A 13,676-nucleotide genomic window follows, 5' to 3' on the forward strand; every position below is an offset into this window, starting at 1 on the left:
GTGCTTGATCAACAATGATGACCTTCTCACAGAGGGCTAAAAAATAGAACTCAAGAAAACATCAGATAGTTTCTTATTTATCAGCCCGTTTGCTTTCTTCTTAAAATACGGCTGTTGCATTCCCAGCTCATTCGAAGGAAAAAAAACACAGCCTGACAAGACCAACATATTCTTCAACCCACGTCTTCAGCAGGTATTTGTCAAAAACAACTGAAGAGCAGTATGTGACTGAATGTACACTTTCTACAGGGATTTGTGGCAGCATTTTATTCACAGATGGGGGAAAATATGATTTAGTAACATTTTAATAGCCTAGAGATTAAAATCTACTTGACAATTATAGCTCTGTCATATTAACAGGGCTCCAAATCAGAATGAGTCATCATCAGCCTATTGAAAATGGCTTGGAATACTGCTTATTTCCAGAAATTTAATGTAGCCACAAAACAAGGTGATGACGTTATCACAACAGCTTTCATTAATGTGTATTCTACTGGATAATTCTTTGTCTACTCGCAGTTAAGGCTCATGTGAAGCACATATGAAGTGAGGCACTTTTCTCCATGTAATAGCACCGCAGTACTGAGTAACTCCCTGGTTTTTCATTCATGAATAATACTCCCCCCTGTGGAGGAAAGGTGGTAATGGGACATAACTGCCCATTCAAAAGTCTGTTGGACCCTTTCCTACAGTGGTCAGTTCATTCAAAAAGGGAAGTGACTCCTGAAGCTTCAGCCAATCACAGAACTCGAAGACTTAGCCAAACACAATGCTTGCACATTCAGCACTTTAACAGTTGATGGATCTTGATGGACACTTTAACTGCAATAAAACTCCACAGATCTCCATCTCTGATCCACACAACACGTTGCCCCTATTTTGCAGAATGCAAAATACCTGGAGATGGACGATCAACAGGTCTAACTTTCTGCCTTATTTGATCTATCTTGAGGGAGATGAGGGTTTGCTATTTTGCTTAGTAAAAGACAGACGTGTGCACTGATCCTAAGAAAGTTTAGCAACAGTCACAACACAAACAGAAGCTTAATAATAGAAAATTACATCATTTAAATGCTATAATTCACTCACATAAAGATACCTTTTCATCACAATAGAAAAAAACATGCCTAAAGAATCTTCAATAAGAGACATTCAAGCAAATCCACCTGACCTTTCACTGACACTGCTGGCAAACAGCACCCATAACTGTTCCCAAAATATTACAGTGGCAACTACTTTGTGGTGACTTTAAACACAGCCGTGTTTTTACAAAAAGTGTGCTCTTCAACCTTGTCACTCCTTCTCTCTGTACACTTCTTGCCTGACATGTTTTAAGATTTCATGATGTTCACAGATGTGAAAACCTCCAGCTGGAAAAACTGTGCTTTTTTCTGCTTTTAACTGCACTGCAGTAAAAAAGAAAAAGTACTGTAGCTATGTCTAGCTCTAGATTTTGAAATGACGCAGAGTTTAATTGAAAAAGACTTCATGACTAAAATGTAGCGCCAAGGAAATGAGGAGAAATGAAGGATTAGCTGCACTGTGAAGAGCAGACATTTTGCAAACTTTTGAAAGTTGGACTTAAAAGGCAATATATGAGCACACCAACTTCAGATTTAACAAAGTTGGGTATATTTCTCTACCCTGGTTCTAGAGAACAAGAACAATCCAGAAGGACTTTGAGGTCACCCAAAATCAAAAGTTTCAAAACCAAAAGTGACTGTATGTTCTCCTCTGCTGGATGTTCTCCGTGTGGTCTGGTTCCTTGTACCTCCAGAAGAAATGCTAGCTTTGTTATCAGGTGTCTCTAGATTATCCTGTGTGGTTACATGTGACCTGCAGTGGACTGGCAATAACAACAGACTGTAGTCCTTCCTATTGGTTGGGACACATAACCAGATTGCTGCAACTATCACCAGAAATAAGTGTCATCCTACTAATGGATGAATAATTTTTAAATTGCTTAATTTAAGCAATCATTGTTCCAAAAAGTAATGATTTTATGGTTATCTAGAAATACTGGATTAGAAATCTCCTGGAGCAGCAATAAGATGCCTGCTTAGACTGTTTTAAGGGGGTTAATGTGAAAATATTATATTGAGCATTGCGATTTTGTCTTAAAAAGGACTCCGGGATAAGGTGTAGTGAGGGAATTCTTACGTTACAATCGGAGACAGAAGCCACGTTTCTCGATCTTTCGATCCGATGAAACTCACTAGAAGATAACAGCAAATCACTACACACCTCCTGAACCTTTCGCTATTCAGGAAACCACAATAAATAACACAGTTCTAAAACCCCACCAAATGAAACTGATCACTGACTGCATTCGCCCCCCCCAAAATGGCTGTTAAACAAATCCCATGGCTGTTTATTCGATTAAAGTGGTTTAATAATATGAACTCAAATATCCATAAGAACCGCCACGAAGCAAGCACAGAAATGCGTCACGAAAGACGCAGGAGCAAAAGTTCATTTCTGAAAAGAGCTACTGTATCGAGACGTCAGAAATGGGAAACAGTACAGCACCCCTGGGATACAGTGGCCGCCTCTCCTAGCTGAAGATTAACCTTTCCAACGTTGCGCTGTTACAAGGTATGTCATGCGCAGCGAAAGGACATCCGATGTTGCTGCTGGCTCGGAGTCCCGCCCCCCACCGCTGCGAGCGCACAGACTTTCCGAAGGTAAACAACAGCCACGCCCCCTACAGTCGGCCCTGCGAGCCGCTCGGCGCAAGGAGGTAGCAGCAGCCTCGCAAGCACTTAGCATGTTTTCCGAGATGCCCGCTCGTCGCCTGCGTTACAAAACACCCTTTTCACCCTGCATGCATGTATGTTCGCCGCATACTCCGGATTGCAAAAATAATTTCAATAAAACTTCAGTTCAATGCATCATACGCATTTGCTTAAAGGATTAATCCTTACACCCCCCCCCCCTCCCCATCCGTGTCCACCGCCGCTCCCCCCCCCCCGCCCGCTTCAAAGAACACAGTTCGTTGCCGAAATTTCCATTTTCACATGTTTTATGTATTCAAATATAATTCTGGATGTTGTACTGAAGCCAGCACATTAACCATATTTTGAAAGAAACCGAACAGACGACTGGGTACGAGAGACGTAAGGCTTGGCACAAGTTTGACATCGACTTTTTACTTCCTGCCAGTAGCACAGTCAATATGAAAAAGGCAAAATACAGATCCATTCCCAAGACATGCTGCTGATCTCCAGAGCCCCGCGTTCAGTATTGTAAACGACACCTTTTACGTTTTGCGGGAATGCAAAATACCGTTCTTTCAGTGGCGTGGATATTTTAGCAACTATCACGACAGCGCCGTTTTCATATTTTTAAAAAGTTAGTTTGAAGTATGGTTCGTTTCTGCTTTATCTATGAAAACATCTGACCTACATGCGTATGAAATCTGTCGACCCGCTCATATCCTGAAGTCTCCGCTGCTGTTTATCTCCTTACTTGAAAAGATTAATAATGAGCAAACAAATGCATTTTACCTTGCTTGCAGTGTGGTTTTCGGAGGCAAGGCGTCCTCGAATCTAGAGGATGAACGATGCTGCAAAATTAGGATATCATTGGTAACCACTGACATGTACAGATAATTCTAGTACAGCATTCCACGTTGGTTAGTGACAGCGCTTTGATGCTCTCCCGAGAGTCGAAATAAAGTAACTACTCCATGTATTACATCCAAAAGGGCACAGAAAAATGCATCAAAACCGAGATGGCCGCCTACGCAGCCAGTTCTTAACTGTATAACTGTTATATCTTTTTTAGACTTTGTAGCGATGTCTTCCGATTCCAAATTAGCTGTTAGTCTTTACCAATGTCGCATTTTCGATAGGAATCCAGATCCAGGATGGTGTCCTGTCTCAGTTTATGATTTCACAGCAGATTGCTTTTTTCCTCTTGTAATCGTGGAAAAAAAACTGGTGGTTTAAATTGCAGTATACAAGTCAGATCAGGTTAGTTTCGCAACGCTCTGCTACCAAAACATTTCTCCCCTCTCTCTCTTGCTGGTTCTCTCGCTCTCGTTCTCTCCCTCACCCTCTCCCTCTCCCTCTCCTGTGTGATTGCACAGGCGTATACTGGGTCTCGCAACCTTACAACAAAAATAAGCTCATACTTAAAAATCTTTTGGCGCCATATTAATGACGTACTTTAAATTTGCCATTTCTCCTGCGCCCCAAAGGCGTCTCAAATAGCACTTTTATTGCAATGCTGACAACAAAATCCAAAACAACAAGAGCTGTTTTCTCGCCTGTCAAGTTTCTTGGGAAAGTGACAACATTAGCTTTCATGGATTTTAAAAAGAGAAAAGGTTATAGCTGGCTAACTGTCCAAGAAACACAGAGCAGTGGCTTCATGACAGGACTTCAGTTAAATACGATGGTCTGCGGTCGTAGTTAGGATTACAGAAAAATAGCTTTAAAAAAAATAAAATTAGTTTATTTCCCACGGTAACCAAAGGGGTGTTGCATTATATCAACAGGATAATTTCTAACTTTATTAAAGTCTGCAGTGACCCAGCAAATCACATAGAATCTGTAGTTACGTGTTACAAGTTAAAGTGGCAAAACGTTGCTCACGGTACTGAGTCCGCGCGTCTCCTTCGCCCCCTCCCTCGTCTGATATGTTTACTGTTTGAAATGTGCACGGTGTCTTCGACGTGTTTATGCTATGCTTTTTCTCAACTTTGCTCTGTTTTACCACTGAATATCACAGTAAACGTTTATAACCCCAGCCAGCTCATCGTATTTGTACCAGTCCATCTTGTTCAAGTGCAAATACTTGAGGTGAGAGATTTTATCTGTGTACAGTACATTATCACTGGAATCCGTTTCTTTTCCCGTAGGTTTTCAGACTACCGCTTAAAAAAATCTAAAAATCAACTTTTCTACGTAATGATAACTATTAGTGTTAAGTGAATAAGTAGGAGAAAGTGGTTCATTAAAAGTAGAAACAATAAGCCGCCCAGAATTACACTATACCTGCACAATGAGTAAGCATATTAAAATATGCAGTATAGTCGTTACATCTCAGACTTGCTATTCTGAAGTCAAACATTAAGAAATCAATGTCACAAACACAGCAATGCGTTTCAAAAAGGTCCAGATTCAGATACAATTGTAGTAATTTCATCATTTAAAATTTAACAAGATTCTTTAACAATATATTCTAAAAATACTGATTTTATAGAATGAGAATGACACTGGAAGGTGCATGCATTTAAGTATACATGTGAATACATTTAAGAGAAAAGGCAGAAAAAGTTTCTTATCCAGATGCAGATTGATTGATTGATCAACATGTTTCATCAGTATTTTCACATACTGATATGAGTTCAATGTGGAATATATTATCCCATCAAAATCCTTACTAAATAAAATTAGACATAGTCATACAGACTGTTGGTCATGACTCATAGCTAAAGAGGTAGTAAATTGCAAATAATTCGGGGAGCAATCAGGTGATACATGTATAGCAGTGGTAAATTTCTAAATGTTTTTGAAAGAGGGAGTTTTGGCTTTACTTATCTTTTTTATCATTAGGATTTAGTTCATTTTTAATTTTGTTTTACTTTCAAGTTTTCTCTTATTAGCTAATATTTGATCAGTGGAGAACGAAGAAGGAAACTTTTAACATCTTTAAAGAGCCGAATTTTCTCTTTCATAAGTTCTTTCTTTTATTAAACTGCCCTCGCATTTTCTAATTCCTCATTTCAATTATTTAAGAGAGTGTCTGCAAGTAATCATTGTATCTTCTATATTCTTCTAATATAAATCCAGTTCCTAGTATCTTAGCACTGTATCACACTAAAATCATAAGAGGTCCTAATTACCTTAATGTTCTGTCTATGACTTTTGAAAGCAAATTAGCCGAGAGCACAATTTTGTCTTGCTGTCAGGTGTCTTTCTATCTGCAATGTTGAGACTCCCTTTTGCATATGTCATAGTGCTGTTTTCAAGGGCATTGAGAGTCTTTTGGCTCCAGATCAAATTCTCTAATGAAGACAAGGAGTTACTTCTTACTGGAGAATAAGCAAGCATCCCAAACAAAGAGCACCAGATCATTTATTTTCTTTATGATTACCAGTGATTTGTTTCAATCTAAAAAACCTTCAGAGGAGTTTGTGCTGTTTTTTTAGCGCTGAAATATTCACTCTAGCAGCAGCACAAAGCCATTATATATTTTCTTGTATTGAGACTTGATCTCCAAAACTGGAAAAAATCTATGCTTCCTCTTTGATGCTTTGGTTTTACAAAGTGACACTCCATAAATCAGTACAGTATATATGCTTACCATATATGTTATCTTAGAAAGGAAGCAGTACCTATAAATTAGTGCATTGCTGATGTAACTCTCGTTTATAAAAAGTGGGTCAGAACTGAACCAGTACATTTTATGTCTGTTACAGGTACAGTTTTGGAAATTATAAGCAAGAGTTAAATTAGAAAAATGCTTAGAACACAATTGCATTTTTAGAGAAAGCATACATAGTTTAGAAAGGGAAGGTCCTGTTTTGCTCAAGATTTTCAATCTGGTAATACCTGACTTTGAATATTGTGTTCAGTTTTGGTCACTCTGACTTTTAAAATAATATTATAGCCCTAAGGTGAGTTCAAAAAAGAGCAAAAGGAAGAATGCCTAGTCAAAGCAAACTGTCATATATAGACAAGGTAAAGGAGATTAAATCTCTTCAATCTGGAGCAAGGGAATTTGAGAGATTTATCTAAGATTCTAAAGGGTAAAGACAGGGTTATTCCAAGGGACTATTTCACAATCAGTAGTCTTTGACATAGGGTCATATTTTGAAACTAAAACAGAATTCATTTGGGACAGATAATAAGAAATTCTTCTTTATATAAAGTATTGTGTGTGTATTTGGAACAGGCTCCCCATCTTGGTGTCTGAGGCCTAAATAATTTGGCATCCTGGCCACATTTCCAATGGGCCTTTACCAATCATGGCCTCCTAATAATCCCCATCTATGAATTGGCTTCATTACTCTGTTCTCCTCCCCACTGATAGCTGATGTGTCGTGAATGTAATGGCACACTATAGCTGCTGTCACATCATCCAGGTGTGTGCGGCACAGTGGTGGTGATGGTGGAGGAGAGTCCTCATTACAGTGTAAAGCACTTTGAGCGGAGTGATTAGAAAAGCACTATATAAGTGTAAGGACTCTTAAATTCTGGGCACTTTTACAAAATGGCCAGATAAGATTTTGGTTTGGTTTACGTCCTAAAACTATGAAGTGAGGAAGTTGAGCCAGATGGCCTCTTCTCATTTGCAGCTTTTCTTATTTTCTTATGCTGTACTAAATACATTCATATATAGCGCCTTTCCAAAATATTAAATGATAACCTCAAATATGGGTGTCCATCCACCTAAAGTGAAAGTCAGAGCTGCTACAATTGGTTCCACTAGATGTGCACAAATTTCCATGGAAATAGAGAATCAGTCTTCCTAGAGCACCCTCCTTGTCAGGTGCTTCTTGTAGCCATAATTATACTACCTGTTGGTGTGTTTTGCAAACATTGTAAAGTTTTAATGCTGTCTGATTTGACACAGTAGCTACGTCTGCTGTTGTCCTCCGTCATATACTTTGACTTCCCACTACTTTGGACAGGATGGGTCACTCCTATGAAACTGACTACTTGCTTATTAACATTTTGGCAGGGGAGTAATGTATGAGCATATAGTTACAGTATACAGTATACAGTATATAACAAATTGTGCATAGAGGTTTGTGCCCTGTGAATCTACTTTCATCTTTCCCGCATAAAGCAATTCATGATTTAGCATTGTCTTACATATGTATCACATCCCGATAGGGTGTAGATAGTTAACTAAATCCATCTGAGTAAAAAAAAATATTTCTGTTTGTAGAATGAATATGAATGAGTATGCCTTAAGTGGTAAAGCTGAACCAGGTCCATAAGTCTTTTCCATAAAATCAATCTTGACACAAGCAGGAGGTTGACACAAACAATTGAAAATTTCATAGACTGTGTATTTTTGACAAGACCTGTGACACAGATGATGTGCTGGAAGCATGTCCCAAGGAGTCTTTCATCTATCCATTTTAATCAAGAGGCTTCTTCTGAGCCAATACCATAATTCATTTTGACACGCATGATGGCAAAAAGTCGAGTAGCAGAGATCAGGAGTCTGAGAATAACAACGCTGGAAAAGTTGGATGCATTACTCAGGGCAATTATTTGAATTGGAATCATCAGAGGTACATGACAGACATTTGCCGTGTGGATAATAAAAATGTGTTTGACACCTATGGGAGTCCGTGAGCTGTTCAGAAAACTGTCATCAAATCTACACCGGAGGTGTAAAGTGAAACTGACCTGTTTCTGAAGCAATGGCCCCAAAATGCCACCACTGATTCTTACCATGAGCAGACAACAATTATGCATCCATTCAGCTTGCATGAATTGACAAACATACCCTGGTTTCAGTTCCTGAGTCTATTCTTTTTGTGAAACTATTTGGTGCACCCCAAATTAAAATATTAAAATATTCTCATTCATTTGTTTTTAAAAAGAAGCTAAATGTGGTCTTACTAAGCCTCTACAAGTGCAATAGGGGACAGAACTGGAATGCAGAAAGGAAGAATAGGATCACCAGAATAGGAGGCAAGTTTTAGGAGATGCATGATTGTCATAAACATCATCCCCTGGTGGCAAACATGAAACTCTGCAGCTGCTAAGGTTCGGGAGCCTGTCTCCCTGTTTTGCATCCTTTTTTCAACCAATTGTTAGGGCTGTCACTTTTAGGGTGTGAGGCTGGGGCTGCAGGCTTGGTTTTACCAGGATCTTGCCCGTGTGTTTCATGATCCCATCAATGAATCATAGAGTTCCATTTATCTTATTGCGAGCCACAGAAAATCTCTTCCTCCAGTTGACTTTTGTCCTTCATCTCCCACCCTCCTGGTCTACCAGTACTACTCAGTAAAATCTGGCACAAGTTCTTTAGAGTCTTTTGAGAGCAGTCCAGAACTAAGTGGTAGGGAATATTCAAACTACTGTTGAAGCCTGTTGGCAGTAATCGGAGAAGAAGACTTTACAACATGCCCTAATACTGCGGGTGGGCCGGTACTGTGGCTCTAAGCTATTCAAGAGTATTAAGTTTTTTTGACTATTGCTATTGATTATTTTAATCCAGTACATATTTTCCACATTTATCCTATCTTGGAGTAAAATTAATAGAAAACATTTCCACTCAAAAAGAAAAAAGAGCTCTTATGAGGATCAAGAAGAAAGCTAGAAAAGCACTTTCCAGCCCTCAATGTGGCTGTCAAGGGCAGCTTTGTTTCCCTGGCACATGACCAGGTTTCTGTTGAACAGGGAACCAACCTGCTGTCTCTATTACTCCTGATCAGAGTTTTCTCCTTACTATGAGTATATTAGGTGACTCACCATAACAGAGATGTTTCTGGGCTTTTCAGAATTGGAGATTATTCAGTTATCATGCTGGGAAAAGGGAAATAAAATAAATTACATTAGGCAAAAAACTGAGAATGCAATCCACTGAACTTCAAAACAATATAATATTGCATTGATTAGGAAATTGGATTGCAGACTTTTTTATTTTTCATATCATGTGCCTGGACTCATCGAACAATATTTTGTGAATTAACATCTGTCCATTCAGATATATTTTGAAACATTGCCTTGTGTCTTTGTAAATATTATATGTATGCACACACAAGGGTAATGCAATCAATAAAATGAATATGTGAACTGTCTTGAATATGTGAAATGTGCTTGAGAGGACAAAATACTATTTTATTTTTAAGCACTTTTGTTGCCACTTTACTAAGTTATGGAATATTTCAAAATAAGTAGCTAAGGGCTACCCTCAAAATAAAATAAACTTAAATAACATGGTAATTGAGACAGTCATGCTCAACCTCGTTATTTTCAATGAAGTTCTTTCATCACTGCATGGTTGTTGTCCGGACGAGGCAGACAGCTTTCAGAGCCAAAGTCTGTGATACTCCAACTTGGCAAACCACTGCCATGCACAGAAAGACCTGAAATACAGTGCACTGAGCAATCTGTGATCCCACTATTCTTATAGGTTGGATCTTGCACTGTGAGGTTTTCAACACACATCAGCCTAATAGCCTGATGAAGGAAGAAGCTCTCTGAGGTCAGAAGATCAGCGATGACAGCCAGGTTCAGATCCTAGTGCACAAACAGCTGAGGGACTGACTAACATCACTTACAACATTTGAAGCCAAATTCAATGTTCTACAGTGTAAAGAATGAATACATGTATATTACAGTGATTTTTGCATGTTATACTAGGTTGCACAGTGATTGGGTGGCCCCAGATTCAATTCTGGACCTGGGGTGCTATCTGTGTGGAGTTTGTATGTTCTCCCAGTGTTTATGTGTGCCAAGTCAGGTAAGTTTCCTCAGGGTGCTCTGTTTTTTTCACACAGTCCAAAGACAAACTGGTAGGCTGTACCCTGCCTTGTGCCTGTTTCTTGTTGGGACTGGCTTTGGCTCTCCTGCCACACTGAATTGGAAGAAGAGGTTAAATAATGGATGGTGGAGGAATATTTTGCTTCTTTATTGCCCTTATTGTCATTGGTTTAGTAATTCAGACTCCATAATTTTCACTGAACTACTACTCAACACTATGATGTTATAATCTTGGCTGTGGATAAAATTCAAGTCTTTGTTTTATTATAAATACATTATTCAATTGTGTTCTGCTTTTGGAAATCCTTTGTTCTGCACAGAAAGCCCTGTGATTGTTCAGACACGGTCAAGCTGGGTATTGCTGGCACGAGGTCTACCTGTGTGAGCAAAGTCAAGCTCAGCTACTGGGGGCTATAATAATCTAACAAATTAAATACTTTATAAAAATCTGAACTGCACAAAACATTTTACAAAGAATAAACACATCACATGGCAGTTATAATTAAATTAAGGTGGTTAACTAAGTGAGGGCTTACATCTTAACAGAACCAGAAGACGTTACAGGCCTCAATTGCATACCATTCTTTATGGGTTTAGTAGAGTATATGGAAAATAATATATCCTCAATGGATAAAATGAGCATTATAAGAAACCTGTCACTCTATGCTTGATTTTTTTCAGAAAAATAAAATATACAGCTTTAAGACATTATTTTATTTAATTTCTAGCATTTTAGCATGCCAGGATAGTCTCCAGCTTCCCCACGGTCCTGAACTGGATGAAGAGGTTAGAAAATGGATGGATGGATTATTATTTTATTTTTAAATGTTTTTGGTATAAAAACGTTTTTGGTTTAAAAGTTGATCATTCATAACTCATCGTGATATACTTGAGTAACTTTGTTTCATAAGAAAAATGATTTGGCAGAGATGAAGAGGCGAGACAAACACAGAAAGGAACCCACATGCCCTTATTTCTTATCAAGAGAAGAATGTCTTTGTTCCTTTAGTATGTTGGAGGATGAACAGCTAGTCAGTCTGTCAATGACAGGCCATGATGAGGGAGAATCCCATAAGGGGGGCACCTGGTGCAAAGCCACATGTGTACAGTTTAAACTGCTTCAATAGCAGTTGCATATGTTATCAGCCTGCGATTTTTATAGTAAATCCCCTGTTGATCAACCATGCTGATGACAGATGTATATCAGAGTAAGGAATTTACCTTTTCAATCACTATGTTCAATGTCAGCACAAAAGATTCTTCCATTTTCCTGATAATAATTTTGTGAATTTGGTGTTGTAAGTGATAAGTTTCTTATGAACTGTATATTTCTACTGTATAGTATAATGCCAAATGACAGATCAAATTCCGAATAAGGATTTAAAAATTCATGCAATACTTTAGAAATGTTAGCCTTAATGCTTAAAGTGTGCCGCAGACAGAGAGGTTAGAAAGTACCCTATTGTGCAGTATAAGCACTTCATCCATCCATTCATTTTCTAACTACTTTATTCAATTCAGGGTCATGGGGGAGCTTGAGCCTATCCTGGCAAGCAATGAATACAAGGCAGGATACACCCTGGATAGGATGTCAATCCATCGCAGGGCACACACAGACACACACACCCTCACACCAGGGCCAGTTTTCCCAGAAGCCAATAACCTACCAGTGTGTGTTATATACACGTATATTAATATGACGTTGGGAGGAAACAGGAGTACCCAGAGGAAACCCAAGCGAACATGGGGAAAACATACAGACGCCACACAGATAGCACCCCAGCAATTGAACCCAGGGCCCCAGAACTGCAGGGTAGCAGTGCTAACCACTGCACCAGTGTGCTGTGCCATAATCACTATATGATTAAATATTTTGATAATGTTCTGTTATATACAACTTATCATTTACTATTTATGAATATGTCCTTTTTGTTATTTACGCTAAGGACAGTGGGTCTCCTATCTTAAAATGAGATTTATGATTAACATGAAACTCATCTGTGACAAATTAGCTCTAGGCCACTAATTATGCAGAGCTACTTTGTTTTAATTTTATAAGATTTTAACGAAATACATTCATGCTGCTGTATCCTTTCATTTACACAGTGGGGCCAGGGTGCCATTATGAAAATTGTCCTGTACAAAGTAATTACACTCCTTCAGAAAATCCTATTTAGTTTTTATCACTGGTTTTTAGCAGTTTATACCTAAAATACACATTCTGTAACTATATGTCTATGATTTATTTTCTTCTTGTAAAAATTTACACTTGTAAAAATTACCCTTGTGTCTCCAGTGTAGTCAGGTTATGGTTTCTCTCCCCAAATGTATTTGTTGACATACAACATCATGTTAGGAATTCACTCAAGATGGGCAGTTCTTATTGGACTACATTCCACAATATTAAAAGCGTCACTTTTTGACTAACACACATGTCCTTGTCCTAATCTAATCTGATCTAATCCTTCATGGACTCCTCCATCTTCTTGTTTTCTTTCCAAATTTGCTTTATTAGAGCCAAAATTTATAGAATTATTTGTTCAGTTAAAGTATTTTTCCTGCTGTTTACAATGCGGCACATTTCAAGTTCCATGATTCCACAAAGGGCAAACGTTGATATAGGGTTTTAAGAATTGCAGAGTGAACAATTGACAAACCTATGTTTCTGGGCCTTTTTTGTTAACTAGGCCTGTCTGAGGACAGTACACACTCAGAAGTAAGAATGCAATACACTTTTTATGAGACATATCATATTATCTCAGGCCTCCCCATCTGGACAATTATGAGAATGGCCTGCATTCTTTTGATATTAGGATAATGAAGCCTGTGACATTGACAAACATTTCAGAACCACCACTAAAACAATAGAAGAATAATTTGGTTTTTCAGTATGAATACTGAACTTACATTCATTTTCAAAAATAATAAGAAAAATACAGTATGTATAATGAATAATATGATCATATTACTCAAGTATGGATCCTTAAATTAATAAAGGATTAGACTTACAAAATGTATAGAAATAAAGTGCAATAAATAGTAAAAGTCATCACTTCATCAGTTTCTACTTCGCTATAGTTATGGTTATTTATTATTGTGATAATGGATCTAATAGACTCCAAAAAATTAGAACATTTAAATTTCAGAAACCACGACATATTGATTTCATACAAAAACAGAAATAAAAAAGGATTTGCTTCTTTGTCCAACATATAGTAC

At 38.1% G+C, this 13,676-nt stretch overlaps 1 protein-coding gene across 3 annotated transcripts in view; it reads right to left on the bottom strand.

The window, feature by feature from the left end:
• The window catches only part of jade2 (jade family PHD finger 2), a 70,447-nt gene extending 65,824 nt beyond the window's left edge, over positions 1-4,623 (bottom strand). The window contains exons 1-2 of one of the 3 annotated variants that reach the window (XM_088603887.1): positions 3,834-4,554; positions 3,507-3,548 (exon numbers count right to left, since the gene is read on the bottom strand). The gene's annotated coding sequence lies outside the window, so the exon portion shown is untranslated. Of the gene's footprint in view, positions 1-3,506; positions 3,566-3,833; positions 4,555-4,598 lie in introns of those variants that run through there. The other 2 variants (XM_088603886.1, XM_088603888.1) reach the window with 2 other exon arrangements.
• Positions 4,624-13,676: the final 9,053 nt, after the last annotated feature.

Source organism: Lepisosteus platostomus, chromosome 13 (genome assembly GCF_059453375.1).
Source record: "Lepisosteus platostomus isolate fLepPlt1 chromosome 13, fLepPlt1.hap1, whole genome shotgun sequence".
Classification (NCBI taxonomy): Eukaryota; Metazoa; Chordata; class Actinopteri; order Semionotiformes; family Lepisosteidae; genus Lepisosteus; species Lepisosteus platostomus.